The following is a 16,435-nucleotide window of genomic DNA, read 5'->3' as shown; positions in this document are numbered from 1 at the left end:
TGAAGACCCATGTCAGAGAGCTTAATGACTATATTTTCTTCAAGGAGTTTGATGGTTTCAGGTATTACATTCAAGTCTTTAACCCACTTTTGAGTTTATTTTTGCGTATGGGGTAAGAACGTGGTCTGGTTTTCCCAACTCCATTTGTTGAAGAGACTGTCTTTTCCCCCACTGTAGGCTTGTGTCTCCTTTGTTGTAGATTAACTGACCATTTGAGTGTCCACTTAAAAGTCTGAGGTGCCTGGGTGACTCCATCGGTTAAGCGTCCCACTCTTGGTTTCAGCTCAGGTCGTGATCTTGAGGTTTCATGAGTTCAAGCCCCACGTGGGGTTCTGTGCTGACAGTGCAGAGACTACTTGGGATTCTCTCTCTCTCCTTCTCTCCCTGCCCCTCCCCCACTCATGCTGTCTCTGCCTCTCTCAAAATAAACTTAAAAAAATTTTGCTTTAAGTTAGGGTAATTCTTTTACGGTCATTGGCTAGTTGTAACAACAGCAATAGCCGATGAGAAGTTGTAAATAAAAAAGATCCCGGATCATAATGGTGGCTGCTGGGGCCTGGGAGGAGGGGAGACTGGGGTGTCAGTGTTGAGCAGGTTCAGGGTTTCAGATCTGCAAGAACAGAGTTCTGGACGTCGCAGCGGGGCCGGCTACGCAGCAAGGTGAACACACTTGCTGCCCTGAGCTGTGTGCTTAGAAGCGGTTATGATGGTACATTTTACGTTACGTGTATTTTGACACAACAAGAAAAAAGAAAATAATAAGGATTATAAATATACCCACGTCCGGGGCCCTGGGTGGCTCAGTTCGGTTGAGTGTCTGACTCTTGACTTGGGGTCAGGTCCCGATCTCACAGGATCAAGCCCCTGGTCGGCTCCCTGATGAGTGTGGGATCCTCTCTCTGCCTCTTCCCCGCTCGTGTGTGCTTCTGTGTGTGTGTGTGTGTGTGTGTGTGTGTGTGTGTGTGTGCACACAGTCTCTCTCAACAAAGACATTAAAAAATGTCTCCACATCGAAAAGAAAACGCTAGATCTTTTCTCGAGGATACATATGTGATTTTAGATCCCCAGGAGAAATGAGATCGGGCAGCGACACGGATGCACTGGGAGGACACCTGTGCTGCGGTATGGCCGTTTCCACGAGGACCACACGCTGTTTGCCGTGGCTCCAGCGGGGAGGTGGAGTCCCTGTCCCCTCCCCCTCAGATCTGGGTGGGCTCGTGACTGTCTGTACCTGCAGGATTCGGGGCGAGTGGTGCCGAGGGATCCCCCAGGCGAGGTCGTGACATGCCATTAGCTTTCACCTGGTTTACGAGACATTCGCCTGTTGGAAGCTTCTCCTCAGGACACCGTCCCCTGGGTCCCGGCCGTGCCACCAGCAAGCCCCACCCGCACTGAGAGGCCCCACGTGGGTCGCGAGCCAGCCCCACCCGCGCCCAGAGGCCCCGCGTATCACACCGTGGAAGGAGCCCGGGCCCACGGGGTCCAGGTGGCCCGCCCGCAGCATCAGGACCCACAACGTGACAAGGTCGTTGGTGCTGACCACGGAAAGGCTGCCGCAACCCAGCCCCGCGCAGAGGCCAAGGAGGAGGCCAGGGCGAATGCTGGGTGCACCCGGACTTTGGTTTTTGCAGTAAGATCTCTGACTTCGTGATGGAAAATGCATTTGCAGGGTGATCATGTGACTACAAATGAATTAAAAAAAAAAAAAAAAAAGGAAGGAAGGAAGGAAGGAAGGCCTTTTCCAGCCACGACTGCCTCCTAGAGACTTAGCAGCAGCCCAGAAGAACAAAGATGCTGTGAAATCTTGCCAAGTCCCCCGGAAGCCCCAGCCCTGTCCCCAAAGACGACTCCCGCTTATTGCGTGGTAATTGTACTATTTCACACCGCTCTGATACGCTACTGTAAACACCCATTTTGCAGATGCGAAAACAGAGGCACAGAGGGGTTAAGCAACTCACCAAAGATCACCCAGCCAGAAGAGGGCAGGGCCAGGATTTGAACCCGGGCCTCCCGGCCCCACGGCGCTCAAATATCAAACAAGCCTTGTGTCCGGGGACCGACGAGAGGGTCAAGAGTGGACAAGACGTGCCAACACCACCACCGCCCCCCGGCCTTCATGGGGCGTGTTGCTGAGCGGGGCAAACACACCCAGAAACGGAATTTCTATTCTGTTTTGCCAGGTAGAACACAGGGGCCACGGCACACAGACGGGAGGGTGTTGAAGAGGCCTCCCAGAGGGGCGCCTGGGTGGCTCAGAGGCTAAGCGTCTCACCTCGGCTCAGGTCACGACCTCGCGGTTCATGGGTTCGAGCCCCGCGTGGGGCTCTGTGCCGACAGCACGGAACCTGCTTGGGATTTCCTCTCTCTCTCTTGCCCAACTCACTCTTGCTCTCTCGAAATAAGTAAATCAACTTAAAAAAAAAAAAAAAAAAAAAGGATATCAGGCCCGAGGTTCAAGTCCCTAGGTAGGCAAACTTTTATTAATGTAATTATTCCCTAAATATATTTTAAATGATCGAACTTTTATTTTTACAGCTGTTTTAGGTTCACCGTAAAGGTGAGTAGGAAGTACAGATTTCCCACAAGCCCCCGGGGTTTGAGCCCACGACCCGGGAGATCGTGACCTTGAGCCGCTATCAAGGGTCGGACGCTCAACCGACTGAGCCCCGCCAGCGCCCCCTGGTGAAATCTTAGCAAATTTCAGCTCTCCAACAGCATCTAGGGCGCTAGATCTCCAGGATATACTCATGCGGGTAACCAAAGGTTTGTATTCTTTCACCAGCGTCTCAGGGGCTCCTCCCTGTCACCCCTGCTCCCCGCCCCCCCCCCCAAATCCCTGGCAAGCACCATTCTACTCTCTGCTTTTAGGAGTTTGACTTTTTTTAGATTCCACATATAAGTGAGTACCATGCAGTTTTGGTCTTTCTGTGTTTGGCTTATTTCCTGCAGCATAATGTGTTCCAGGTCCCTCCACGTGACCCCCAATGACAGGATTTCCCTCTTTCTCGAGGCTGAATAACATTCCGTTGCAGATATATACATATCTGACACCTAGGTTGTGTCCATAGCTTGGCTATTGTGGATGAACACGGGGACGCGGATATTTCTTTGAGATCAATTTCAGGGGCCCCTGCGTGGCTCAGTCGGTTAAGAGTCCGACTTCGGCTGGGTCATGGTCTCGCGGTTCGTGGGTTCGAGCCCCGTGACGGGCTCTGCACCGACAGCTCGGAGCCTGGAGCCTGCTTCCGATTCTGTGTCTCCCTCTCTCTGCCCCTCCCGCCTCACGCTCGCTCTCTCTGAAAAATGAATAAACCTCAAATTTTTTAAAATATGGAAATAAAATGGGGTTATTTGTTTTTTTGTTGTTGTTGCTACTGGGTTGTAGGAGTCCCTTATATATTTTGGAGATGACCCCCTTATCAGATGTGTTCTTTGCAAATATTTTCTCTCATTCTCTATGTTATGACCTCACTCTGTTGCCGGTTTCCTTTGCTGCTCAGGATCCTTTTAGTTTGACGTGATCGCTTCTGCCTCTTTTTCCTTTTGTTGTCTGTGTTCTTGGCGTCGTGTTGGGGAAAAAAAAGAAAAAAATTGCCCGGCCAATGTCACGAAACTTTTTCCCTGTTCTCTTCTAGTATTTTACGATTTCAGGCATTCACACCTAGATCTTTAATCTATTTGGGGTTGATTTTTGTGTGGGGGGTAAGATAAGGATCGGATTCCACTGTTTTGCTCAGGGCTGTCCGGTTTTCCCAAGACCATTTATGGAAGAGACCCTCGTTCCCCCACTGTGTGGGCTTAGCACTCCTGTCAAAGCTCCGCTGATCGTAGAAGCGTGGGCCAGTTTCTGGGCTCTCTGGTCTGTTCCACTGACGCGTGTCCCTGTTTTTTGCGAGTACCATACTGTTCTGATCACCGTAGCTCTGAGGTATACTTTGAAATCAGCAAGTGTCATGACTCTGGCTTTGTTCTCCTTCAACATTCCTGTGGTTATTCGGGGTCTTGTGTGGTTCCATACAGAGTTAAGGATTTGTTTTTTTTCTACTTCTGCAAAAGACAAAAAAAAAAAAAAATGCCACGGGCATGTGTACAGAGATCACACTGAGTCTAGAGATCGCTTTGGGTGATGGGGACATTTTGACGATATTCTGTCTTCCAGTCCACAAGGCACAGAATGTCTTTCCATTTATCTGTGGCTTTGGCGTCTTTTCCGGGTGCTTTATACTTTTCAGGGGACGGATTTTTCACCCCCTTGGCTACGTTTATTCCTGTGTTTTATTCTTTCTTTTTTTTTTTTTAATGTTTATTTATTTTTGAGAGTGAGAGACAGAGACAGAGTATCAGCAGGGGGAGGGGCAGAGAGAGGGGGAGACACAGAATCCCAAGCAGGCTCCGGGCTCGGAGCTGTCGGCCCAGAGTCCGACGTGGGGCTCGAACCCACGAACTGTGAGATCACCGCCTGAGCTGAAGTCGGACGTGTAACCGACTGAGCCACCCAGGCGCCCCTCCTATATTTTATTCTTTCTGATGCCATTGTAAATGGGACGGTTCCTTAATTTCCTTTTTTGAGTAGTTCACCGTTAGCGTATAGAAATACGACCGCTCTCTGCACACACGGACAATTTTTCTTCCCTCTTTCCCATTCAGACGCCTTTTCTCTCTTTCTCTTGCCGAACTGCTCCGGCTATGGCTTCCAGGATGATGTTGAGCGGAGACAGCAGGAGTGGCCATTCTTGCTCTTGGCGGGAAAGCTTCTAGCTTTTGCGCGTTGAGCCTCATGTGAGCTTAAGGTTAAGAGCTACCTGCACACGTGCGGTAACAGCCCTTTACCAGATGGGTGTTTTGCACACACATCCTCCCACACGCCGATTTCCGTGATGATCTGTCACGGACACAGGTGACACTGTCTGTGGCTCTATGAAGTCTCCTTGTGAATCGAAATAAGTGAGTTGCGGCGGACCGGCCGGGAGCTTCCCAGACCACTGAGCGCTGGGGGAACGTCCTGCTGAATGATGATGAACAGCGAGGACCAGCCTTGAAACGAACATTGTCCTTTTTTTAAAAAAAAAAACACCTCAAAAGCCTTTTTTCTTTTTTTTCCTCCCTGCTCAGCCTGTAACTGCTGAATTCATTAAAATCCAGAAGAAAGGGGAAAGGAAGCGGGTGAATTCTAATTTTCTCTTTGCATCTCAATGAGGACAAAACAATGAGCGGCCGCAGCCCGAGCTGCTCCCCACCCTCCGCAGCCCCCCAGACGGAGAGCCCGCTGGACCCGGGAAGGCGGGAGGCCGCTGCTTTCGGGGCTTTGCTCCCCAGCGCGGCACGGCCTCCCCTCTGCCCGGTCCTTTTAGCAACGGGCTCCGGCTGAATGAGCGTCCTGAATGGCCAACCCTGCTGTCCTGGGACGATCGCATTGGCTTAACCCCCTCCCTTCCGCCCCGGGAGCCCCCACCCGGGTCGCTGCGGTGGCTCTGTGTGGTCACAGGTGACGAGAGCGCGTGGGGGAGCCCGAGCCCTCCAGCACCGCTGGGGAGGGCACTGAACGGGCCGCTTGGGGACCCGGGGCTGTCACGGGACCCCATGGCTCCGGGCCCGGGTGTCCGCCCAAAGGTTCTGGCAGCCAAAGTGCAGGACCCAAAAGTCCATCTACGCCGAATGGATAAAACACGTGGCCCGTCCACACGCTGGGACACGATTCGGCCGCCAGCAGGAGCGAGGCGCCCACGCCCGCTGCCCTGTAGATGGATCGCGAACACACGACGCTCAGGGAGGGAACCAGACAGGAGAGGCCACATCCGTGTGAGTCCGCGTGCGTGAAACGTCCGGAACAGGCTCATCCACGGACGGGAAGGGGGCTTGAGGAAGATTCTTTTCCAGCTGAGCCGTCAGATGAGGCCTCGGCCCCGAGCCACAACCTCATGAGTGCCCGCGAGACCCTCCAGCAGGGGACCCACCCAAGCTGCACCCGGAGCCCGGGGCCTAGAGAAACAGTGCGATAAATGTGGTTTTCTCCGGCTGGCGAGTTTGGGTATCATTTGTTACACAGCAATAACCGACTGATACAGTGGTCGACCCCGGCGTCAGGTGCATTAAAAAGGGCCCGTCAAATATTTGCGGTTTCGATTACTGCGATCATCGTGGCGGCGTGGACAGCTGAGCGCCGTGCACCCGGCTCCAGGGCAGGAGACGTCCTGGCTGGGGTCCCAGACCCCCCCTACACCCCTTCGTCTTCAAACAGCCGGCCGTAACCCCTGCAGCCATCATCGGGGGCCCAACCCCCCCATGCACGACCTCACCTGGCGCTCTTCCACAGAGGCTCTCCCTGCCTGTGCTTTTGGGGTGTCATGATGCCCTCTTTCCGTGAAGGGACTGGTCCTCCCCACCATCCCGTGCCAAGGTGCAGTGATGGGTTTAGGCTGGGTCACCCCCTCTCCACGCACTTTGAAACTAAAGCAAGTAACATGCGGTGGGGGCGGGGGGGGGGGGGGCGGAGATAACAGGAAGCCATATGACAAACCTCACTGTCCTGTCACTTCCATTTGCCCCTTCTTATCCTGCCGTCAAATTCCATCCCCTGCAAGGCAGCTAGAGGCGGTCTGTCACCTGCTACCGAATTATCCCAGGAGATACAAGCCCATGGTGGTCACAGAGCTCAGGGACCAGGAGGCAGACCCCAAACAGCCCTACACGTGTGACTGTATTTCATATATATATATTTGTTCACATATATACATATATATATGTATAATCTAAATGTTTAGGATTTTTTAAGAGGGAAGAAAAACTAATTACATCAATGAGGGGAGAGAATCATAAATCACAGCGTTAGGCCGAGAACACAGAGGACTTGGGCCAGGCCCACAAGCCGGCGACAATTTCTTATCTCATTACGGTTTAATTAAGAATTATGTTTGAGCATCTTCTCCTTCATTATCACCGGGCCCAGCTGACTTCTAATCTTTTTTTTTTTTTACCCGGCGTACAGGAGGGTCTGGTCCAAGATGCACGCTAATGAATTTACAATTCTCTCTTTGGGGAACTTTAATAAAATTAGCCCACACAGAAGATGAACACAGATATGGTAAACTTCTGGAGGGAACATTTGCTTTCAATTATGGGAGTTCTGGAGTAAAGGGCCAAAGGGCCCCCAGGGGGACCGTGGTGGCGGCAGGAGAGGGTGCCAGGAGTGCCAAATCCGAACCACACATCCTTCCCCTGGCAGACAGGAGTTGCCTTGTAAATATCGAGCACCTACTGTATGCCCTGTCCCGGGCGGAGGACCCCAGGTACGGCGCGGCACCTTTTGGGGGAGCGGGCACGGGAGACAAACCCTAAATCATCTACAAGTAACTGTGTGATATGGCCGTGAGAATTTCCCCAAAGGCAAGCACGAGAAGGTGTGGAAATCTGGAACAGGGAGCTCAAGCTGGATGGGGGCATCAGGGGGGCCTTCCTGGAGGAGGTGTCATGCAAAAGACCCAATAGAGGAGTAGAAGTTGGGGGGGGGGGCGTGGGGAGAGGGAGCGTAGTGAGGAGCAAGGCCCAAGAGGTGGGAGAAAGGGATGTGGGACTTGGGGACTCACACTAAGGAGACTGTCCCCGGAGCAGGGGGCAGCCCTGGAAGTCGGTAGATACAGTTCACACCCCAGCCACACCCTCCCGCTCATCTGAACACCCCAAAGGCTAACTGGAAGTCCCCAGCTCTGCTCACGAGATTGGCTCTGGCTGCAGGGGCAAGGTCAGCCCTGTGCGGGGTGAGCCAGGGGTGCTGGAGATACACGGGCCCCCCCAAAGTTCACCTCTCACTCACAAAGATGCCCTTTGGGTGGGACGACTCAGGTTGTGTGCTACGTGGTCTGGGGGGGGGGGGGGACTTGAGCCCCATTTACCCGCAGGTGACACTTGCCCTTGAGCGCACTATGCATTGGCCTCCCTTCCTTTCCTGTCTCAATTCTCCACCCCGTCCCAGGGCTTCCTGGCATCACCTCCCACATTAACTACTTGCCCCAAAATCCTTGTTTCAAGGTCTCCTTCTGGGGACCTCAAACCAGGATACACAGCAAAAGTATCAGTGGCTCCAACAAGATAAGCAAGGCATCCAAAGGTGAGCAATTCTGGCCTGGTTAGCACATTCATAGCCATCAGTGTCCCAGGCTGCTGCTCCTCTCTCTACCTGTCTCAGAGTCACTGCAGAGTCCAAAGCGGCTGCCAGAGCCCCAGCCATCTTGCCTGCATTCCAGGAGCAGGGCAGGGAGGGACAAAATGATGCAGTTTCCATCTGAATCAGCTTCTTTAACAAAACAAAACACCTCCCTAGAAATCCCACAGGAAACCTCTGCTAGGATCTCACTGGCCAGAAGGTAATCATAAGATCTAGTTGCAAAGGAGGCTGGGAAATGTAGTCTTTAAGCTGCACGTAATTAAAAGGTGCAATGTCCCCCACATGAAACCAGGACTCTGTGACAAGAGAGGGAGAATGGCTTTTGGGCGGGCCTGCCGTAATCTCTGCTGTAACAGCGGGAAGCCATTTGGTCACTCATTCGACAATCACCTATTGAGCACCTACTGTGTACCTGGCACTCAACATTCAACAGTGATTAAATCTGAGCAAGTTCCTTACCCTCCTGAAGCTGACAGACTAGCAACTGAGACATGTGATCAGATTTATGTCTTAAAAGATCCATTCGGGGCGCCCGGGGGGCTCCGTCGGTTAAGCGTCCGACTTCGGCTCAGGTCACGATCTCGCGGTCCGTGGGTTCGAGCCCCGCGTCGGGCTCTGTGCTGGCAGCTCAGAGCCTGAAGCCCGTTTCGGATTCTGTGTCTCCCTCTCTCTCTGTCCCTCCCCCGTTCATGCTCAGTCTCTCTCTGTCTCAAAAATAAATAAACATTTACAATAAATAAATAAATAAAAATAAACAGCCCAGATTTCTTCTCTCACGGTTCTGGAGGTCAGCCCTTGTCACACGGCTCTCACGGGCGACGATCCGGGTGTCTCTGGCACTTGCTTGTTCCTCCTGGAGGATCCACCCTTACCGCCTCCAGGTTCTAGAAGCTCCTCAGCCTGTGGCCCCTTTCTGCATCTTTAGAGCCTGCAGGGATGGATGGAGCGCCTCTCAAATCACATCTCTCTCTCTCTGTCTCTCTGCCCACTTTTTCCACTTTTAAGAATCCTGGTGATGACCTCGCACCTACCTGGAGAATCCATGGTAATCAGTCTCCTCTCATATCAGCTGACCGGTTGCTGCCAGAAGGGGAAAAGGAGCGGGGGACACAAGAGAAGCTTCTGGGGGCCGGCCATGCCTGCGGGGTGGTCACAATGCTCTGTGCGCATGTAAATATATATGGACGTTGCTGAAGATCTATGCTCATTGCCGTATGGGAAGCCTCAGTGTATTGACTGTGTGTGTGTGTGTGTGTGTGTGTGTGTGTGTGTGTGTTTGGGCCCCACACCCAACGTGGGGCTCGAACTCACGTCCCCAAGACCAAGAGCCGCACGACTGAGCCAGCCAGCCGGGCGCCCCAAGCCTCGATCATTTTTCCGCAAGATTATGATCTCATGTCAACCACTGAAGGGATGTTCAGCGCCATCAGCCGCCACGGAAACGCAAACGACGCCCACGGCGATGCACCGCTTTGCACTCTTAGAAGAGCAAGACCAAAAAGGCGTCACCACCCCAAAGCTGGGGCAGAGGCGGAAAGACTGGTTACTGGCGGGGACATCAATGGTACAGCCGCTCAGGAAGCCGGATCAGCAGTTTTTCCCGACACTAACCGCGTAGCTGCTGTATGTGGCCCCCCGACGGATAGGTTTCTGGGCATTTATCCCCCAGACATGAAAACATACGTTCGTGCAAAAAAGCCCGCACCGACACTCGTAACGGCCAAATGCTGCGGCCAAGAGCAAAATGTCCTTTGATGGCTGAATGGTTGGACACGCTGGCAAAGCAAAACCGGGAATATCAGTCGGCCACCACGAGGAGAAAACTCCCCGATATACGCAGCAGCCAGGCGGGGTGGAGACAGGGGATCTCGGGGCGGGGGGGGGGGGGGGGGGTCGCACGCGGTCTGCCTTCCCGGGCACGACATCCGCAAAATGACAAAACCCTGGAGGCCAAGAGAAGATTTGGTTTGCCGAGGACAGGGGAGGGGAGGTGGGGTTACCATAAGCGGACAGAAGCAGGGACAGAGCAGTTCTGGCCATCCAGACTGACACCTGGCATGGCCCACAGCCACCTAACAGGTCACCGCTGGGGGGGGGGGGGGGGGGGCGGGGAGGCTCCGTGTACTATTTTTACGGCTTCCTGGAAGTCTATTGTTATTTCAAAATCAAGAGTTGAAAAGCCCAAGGAGAACGATCTGATTAGCAAGGGATTAAGAGACTCCTGGAGAAAGAATGCCATTCCCCCTCCCCCCCCCCCTCCCCCAGAAATGCCCCTGTGACTCTCAGCGCTGCAGAATCAAAGCGCAGAGCAGGGTAGGCGTCAGCCTGGCGTGCAATTTGGGGGCCAAAACCATGCCAAGACTGCCACAAACAGTCTGCCATCAAATGAAGCAAAGTGCACAGTTTGTGTTTTAGTCTAAAGCCCCTCAACCCCTCTCCAGCGATCGCTTCAAATTCTGGCGCCTGACTCGTGTGCGTTTTCTGTCTGGTGGCTCGTGGCATCCCGGGCCCCGTGCGCTTGGGAGGGGTTGGCACGCAGAGCTGGGCGCTCCCCAACCTGTCGTCGTTGGCTCCCATTCCATAACCAAACGCCGCCGCCTGGGCGGCTTAACGACAGAAATTTCTTTCCAACGGTTCTGGAGGCTGGAATCTCGAGATCAGGGTCCCGGCACAGTCGGGGGGCGGGGGGGGAGGGCATGCAAATATCCAGTACATTGCACACTCCAGGGAGAAAGAAGTCTAAGGCAATCTCCTGACACCGAATCACCAGCCCTCGTTTTCTCCTCTTCCAAAGGAGGCCCAGGAAAACCCTCCCCCAAGAGTCGGGGATGTGGGGTTTCCAGGACCATCCTGAAGGGAGTTCAAAGATGCTCTGAATACAGAGAAACCCCGCGTCGCGCTTTGCTGGTGGGAACGTAAAACGCTACAGCCCCTCTGGGAACCAGCTTGGCAGTTTCTTAAAACACTGAACGCTGACCCTACAACCCGCCAATTTGTTCTCCCGGGCATTTATCCCAGGGAAATGAAAGCTTGCGTCCATGCAAAAACCTGGACCTGCCTGTCCGTGGCAGCTTGATTCACGACAGGCAAAAGCCGCCGGTGGCGAATAGTTACACTGTGGGCCCCGGAATACTACTCAGCAAGGAAAACAAGCGAACCACCGAGAGGCACAAGCCTCAGATGAATCGGCAAGGGCGTGCCTTTGAGCAGAAGAAGCCAATCGCGAAGCGCAGCCCAGCGTACGACTCCCGGTCATACACCCGTCTTGAAAGGAGCAAACGACAGAGGTGGACAAGAGGTCAGGGGCTGCAGTGACTATAAAAGAAACAGCAGCAGTTCTGATTCTGGCATCCAGACTCTGCGCCTGTGATGAATTGCACGGAATCGGACACATTGTAGCCACGTCAATGTTGGACACATTGTAGCCACATCAATTTCCCCGCGGATTCCCTGCTGACCCTTGGGTGGGAGCTAAGCCGTGGGAAGAAGCCAAGGGATGCCCAGAGTTGCTCTCTGTACGGTCTTTGCAACTTCCCAGAATTCTAGAATCCGTTCAAGATTAAAAAAAAAAAAAAAAAAAAAAGAGACAGAGAGAGAGAGAGAGAGAGAGGCTGAAGTCCACTGAGCCTGACGCTGGCCAGTCCTGACTGCGGGACTTGGCTTGGGCCGGTCCTCCCGAGCCCTTTCTGGATGTCGCCCCCCGTCCACAAGGACATCTCCCTCCCCTTGTGAATGCTCGAAGATGCTCAGCCGACCCGGGCGCCCTCAAACACCAACCCATGGGGAGCCGGGCACCGGACACGGATGTCCCTGGCAGGAAGCTCACCAGCGCAATCAGGGAGTAGGAAGTCTTCCTAGAGCAGGTGACATCCAAACTGAGAGCCCAGGGCCCTGGTGTCCGTGGGCAGAGGGAGAAGAAACACCCAGGCCTGGAGGAAGTGGGGGTGGGCACCCCCAGGCCACTGGGCCTGGAGGATAAAAGCGGGGAATCAGGGGCACCTGGCTGCTCTGTGGGTTAAGTGGCGGTGTGGGCTCGGGTGGTGATCTCACGGTTCGTGGGCCCGAGCCCCGTGTCAGGCTCTGTGTTGACAGCTCAGCGTCTGCTTGGGATTCTCTCTCCCTCTCTGCCCCTCCCCCGCTCACGCTGTTTCTCTCCAAGTAAATAAATACACTTAAAAAAAAAACAAACCGAAAAGCGGAGAATCAGGAAGCGAAGTCACCGAGACGGCCACGTAGGCCATGGCTGACTTGGCTCCCTCACGAGAACAGCAACTAACGATTTGGGGGACCAGACAGCAGCGAGAAAATTCTAGAACGCAGGGGTGAGGCCGAAGCAGAGGGACGGAGGGAGCCGGCGCAGCCCCGCTCCAGGGGTCTCTCCTGAAGCCCCCTCTGCTCGGGTGGGCTGGGAGGGGGGGGGGCGAGGGGGTGCCAGGAAGTCCAGGGCGGGCACCGGGCTCCCCCAGCGTTGGGGGGCGCTCCTTGGGAACTCCCGCTCTGGTCTCGCACCGCGGGGTGTGCAGGGGAGTGTCTGGGGCTTGACCCCTGGCAGCAAGCTTGTGCCCGGGGAGGGACGGGGTGGGGGTGGGGGGGAGGGGGGTGTCGCGCCAGCCGGGGCCCGCGTGGTGCCACCGAGTTCCTACCTGCTCCCGCCTGCCAGACCAGCAGGAGTCCCCACCAGCAGCCTGCTCCCCTCCGAGGCCGCCGCCAGGCAGCGGTCTGAGCCGGGCCTTCCGGGGGGGAGGACCCCACGGCCCCGGAGCCTGGCCCGAGCCCCGGCGCGCACACTTGAGCCCACCTGCCACCGGGCCAGGGAGCCTGACCGGGAGCACCTGCGAGGCTGCTCGCGCAGACCGCCCCTCCCCCCACGGGAGCCGCTGCAAAGCCCCCAGTCCCACCCGAAGGGGGAGCCCGGCCGCGGCGGTGCCCGTCCCGCCGCCGGAAGCAAAGCAAGCCGGCGGTCCCCTCCGACCCCGCAGCTCAGGCCGGGGCTCCCCGCCCCAAGAGAGCCCCCATCAGACCACAGGTGGATGTCTCAGCAGCAAGCCCTCAGGCCGGGAGGGCACCGGGCGGCCCCGTTCAAAGTATCGCGAGAAAGGGGCACCTGGCGGGCTCGGTCGATTAAGCGGCGGCTCAGGGCACGATCTCCCGGTCCGTGAGTTCGAGCCCCGCGTCGGGCTCTGTGCCGACAGCTCGGAGCCTGGAGCCTGTTTCGGATTCTGCATCTCCTCCTCTCTCTGCCCCTCCCCTGCTCATGTTCTCTCTCTCTCTCTCTCTCTGTCTCTCAAAAAATAGGGTGTTATAATTTTAGGGTACTTTATGGATGCTTCATGGTAACCACAAAGGAAAAACCGATAGTAATTTTGCAAAAGAACAGGACGAAGCAGTCTAAGACACACCGATACCCAAGACACCAAAACGCGCCAAGCAGCAAAGGAGATCAGATCTACAAAACAGCCAGGAAGCAGTGGACAAAGGGACAGCGGTGCGTCCTTACCTATCAATAGTTACCGTAACTATAGACGCACCAAAGGCAGAAAATCAAGGGCCGAAGGTCTCAGGGACCAGATGCCCACCGCCTTTGTAAGCAGTGCCCATCATGGTTTGAACTTTATCCTGGGGGCAATGGGGAGCCGCGGAAGGTGATTGAGCAGCCGAGGGGCTCTGCCAGCTCTGCGATTTAGACGGCCCCCTGTGGCTCTCCGCTGAGGGCGTCCTCTTAACCCCCAGTGCAAGGTCCCGCTGAACCCCTGCTGCCTTCCAGCTCTGGGCTCCCCACCCCGCCTTGCAACACGGTGCCTTCGTACCTGTCGCCATTTCTACCCAGACAACTTGTTCTCGTCCTCCAGAGCCCGGCTCTGGCAGCGGCTTCCTCCAAGCAGCGTTCTGGGGGCCCCACTCCAGTCCCCTTGGCACCCCCGGCTCCGGCCCCATAGGGCGAGGGGGGTGAGGTTCCGACTGTATCTCCTCCCGGGCTGGGGGCTCCCTAAAAGCCAAGCCTGAAGCCCCGGTTTCCACCAGCACAGGAAGGGCAGAGGGGACACCATTAAATACCTATCGTATGGTTGAATGACCCAAAGTTTGAACCTTATGAGCACCGGGGCAAGAAATTAAAAGAAAATTGTATATATGTGCATTTAAAAAGTCTTGAGAAAGACTCCCTGGTGAAGTCGCGAGAGGCTCGTGCCCGAGTGACTGTGTTTGTGCGGATTTCCTGGTTTCCGTGAGGCACGACGTCTGTAAAATACAATTACTGGGGGTTCTCTGTACGAGTGTTTTGCAATTTCTTGGGAGTCCTCAGCGAGGTCAACGCCAAAGGTAACAATAATTATTAATAGCAGTGGAAGCCGGTCGGGGGCCTGGCTGGGCCGTCTGGTGTCTGGGCAGCTCTGGGCAGCCTGACTCGGGGACACCCGGGCCCCCACCGGCCAAGGACGAGCAGGCGCCCCCAGACGCCCGCCTCGCCCTCGCCCAGCTCCCAGGCTCCCCAGTGCAGGATCCGAGGGCACAGGACTCCAGATGAAGGCGCTGAGACACCTTTTAATTCACGGCCCAAACGGCATGAGGACATTATTAGTTTTCTTAAGATTTGATTCAATTAATTAGTTCCCAAATATCAGCCTATCCAGGCACGCAAAGGCAAACAGAGATAAATCCCAGCCCAGCCTTGCTTCATCTTTTAAAGGCAATTAACTCTTAGTTATTAGCTTTTAATTAGGGAGTAATAATGGCCTCATTAATACGCTTTATTATACTTGTCACCAGGCAGCTGTTCCGAACAGATTGCATTATCAGATGGTCACGGCACTGACTCCGGCCGAGGCAAGAGTTCGAGAGCGGCCCGCGGTCCGGTCTTCTGTTCCGTCGCGATGGCCCTTCAGGAGATAACACAGGGGTCTCCTGACCTGTCCCTGCAACGCACCCTGGGCCAATCCTACCTTTCCTGGCTCAGCATCCCCCTAGTGCTCCCTAGCGATCTTCCAGAAAACACCAACCCCTCCGTGAGCCGTTGCTCACCTGCCTCCGGCCACCCTGGTGGCCATTAGCGCCCCTGCCGCACCCCCAACCCCACGCATCGTTCCTTCTCTGCTCTACAATCGGGTGCGAGGACGGTCACCGCAACATTCTTTGGCATTCCAGCACCCCACGCCGGAAACCGCCTTGAGTGTCCCCAGGCGGGAGAAGTTTCCGTGAGAGCGAACCCCAAGGGCAGAGTCTCATAGAACGTCCACAAATACGCTCAGGTGTGAGGGAGTTCGCAGACACTTCACGCGTGATTGCCAAATGTCGCCAACCGGTGAGCGTTCCACGTGGACCGTGGCCCAGCCACGGGGCGGGATGCTACCTAGCGATGCAAAAGGAATGCGCGTGGGCAACTCGCCACAGCCTCGGTGAATCGCAAATGCATGGAGCGTTCTGCCTGGTTCCGTTTACAGAAAGTTCTAGAAGAGGCCACCCCAGTCTACGGGGACAGAGAAGAGATCAGTGGTTGCCTCTGAGCATGGAGGGCTGCCGGGGGAATATTCTGGAAGGAGGGAAATATTTTTTTTTTCAGTTTATTTATTTATTTGGGGAGGGACAGGGCGAGTGGGGGAGGGGCAGAGAGAGAGGGAGGGAGAGAGAATCCCAAGCAGGCTCCCGGCCGTCAGCACAGAGCCCGACGCGGGCTCGAACCCGCAGACCGCGAGATCACGACCTGAGCCGAAACCAAAAGTAGGACTTTGACTGAGCCCCCCCCCCCAGGCGCCCCGAATTCAGGTGGCAGTTATTTATTTCAGGGGGCAGGGGTATGTTATTTGCCAACCCTATGGAGCTTTCGTGTACGTTAATGGAATATCAATTACGGCTAAATAAAAACATTTATAATATTAGATGGTTACTAACATGTGGGGCATGAATATTTAATGATATGGAAAACGTCCACGCCGTCAGGTTAAGTGAAAAAGGAGGTTCACGAAAACAGCTACGAGCAAATGACTTCTTGGGCACACGAACCACAGATCTCCGCCGTGGACTGCCTTGCGTGTCCTCCCTCCCCAAGTTCATACCTTCAATCCTACCTCAGGGGTGATGGGGTGGGAAGGAGGGAGCGACTGGGGGGCGACTAGGTCATAAGCGTGCGGCCCCCGTGAAGGGGGTCGATGCTTTTATAGAAGAGACCCCGGGGGGCTCCCGCAGTCCTGCTGCTTGGTGAGGACACAGCGAGAGACAGGTGACTATGGACCAGGAAGCAGCTCTCGCCAGACGCAGAACCTCGATCTTGGACTTAGAGCC

The sequence above is a fragment of the Panthera onca genome, chromosome A2, assembly GCF_046562875.1.
Source record: "Panthera onca isolate mPanOnc1 chromosome A2, mPanOnc1 haplotype 2, whole genome shotgun sequence".
NCBI lineage: Eukaryota > Metazoa > Chordata > Mammalia > Carnivora > Felidae > Panthera > Panthera onca.
The sequence above is the reverse complement of the archived record's forward strand: the minus strand, read 5'-3'. Positions refer to the sequence as shown.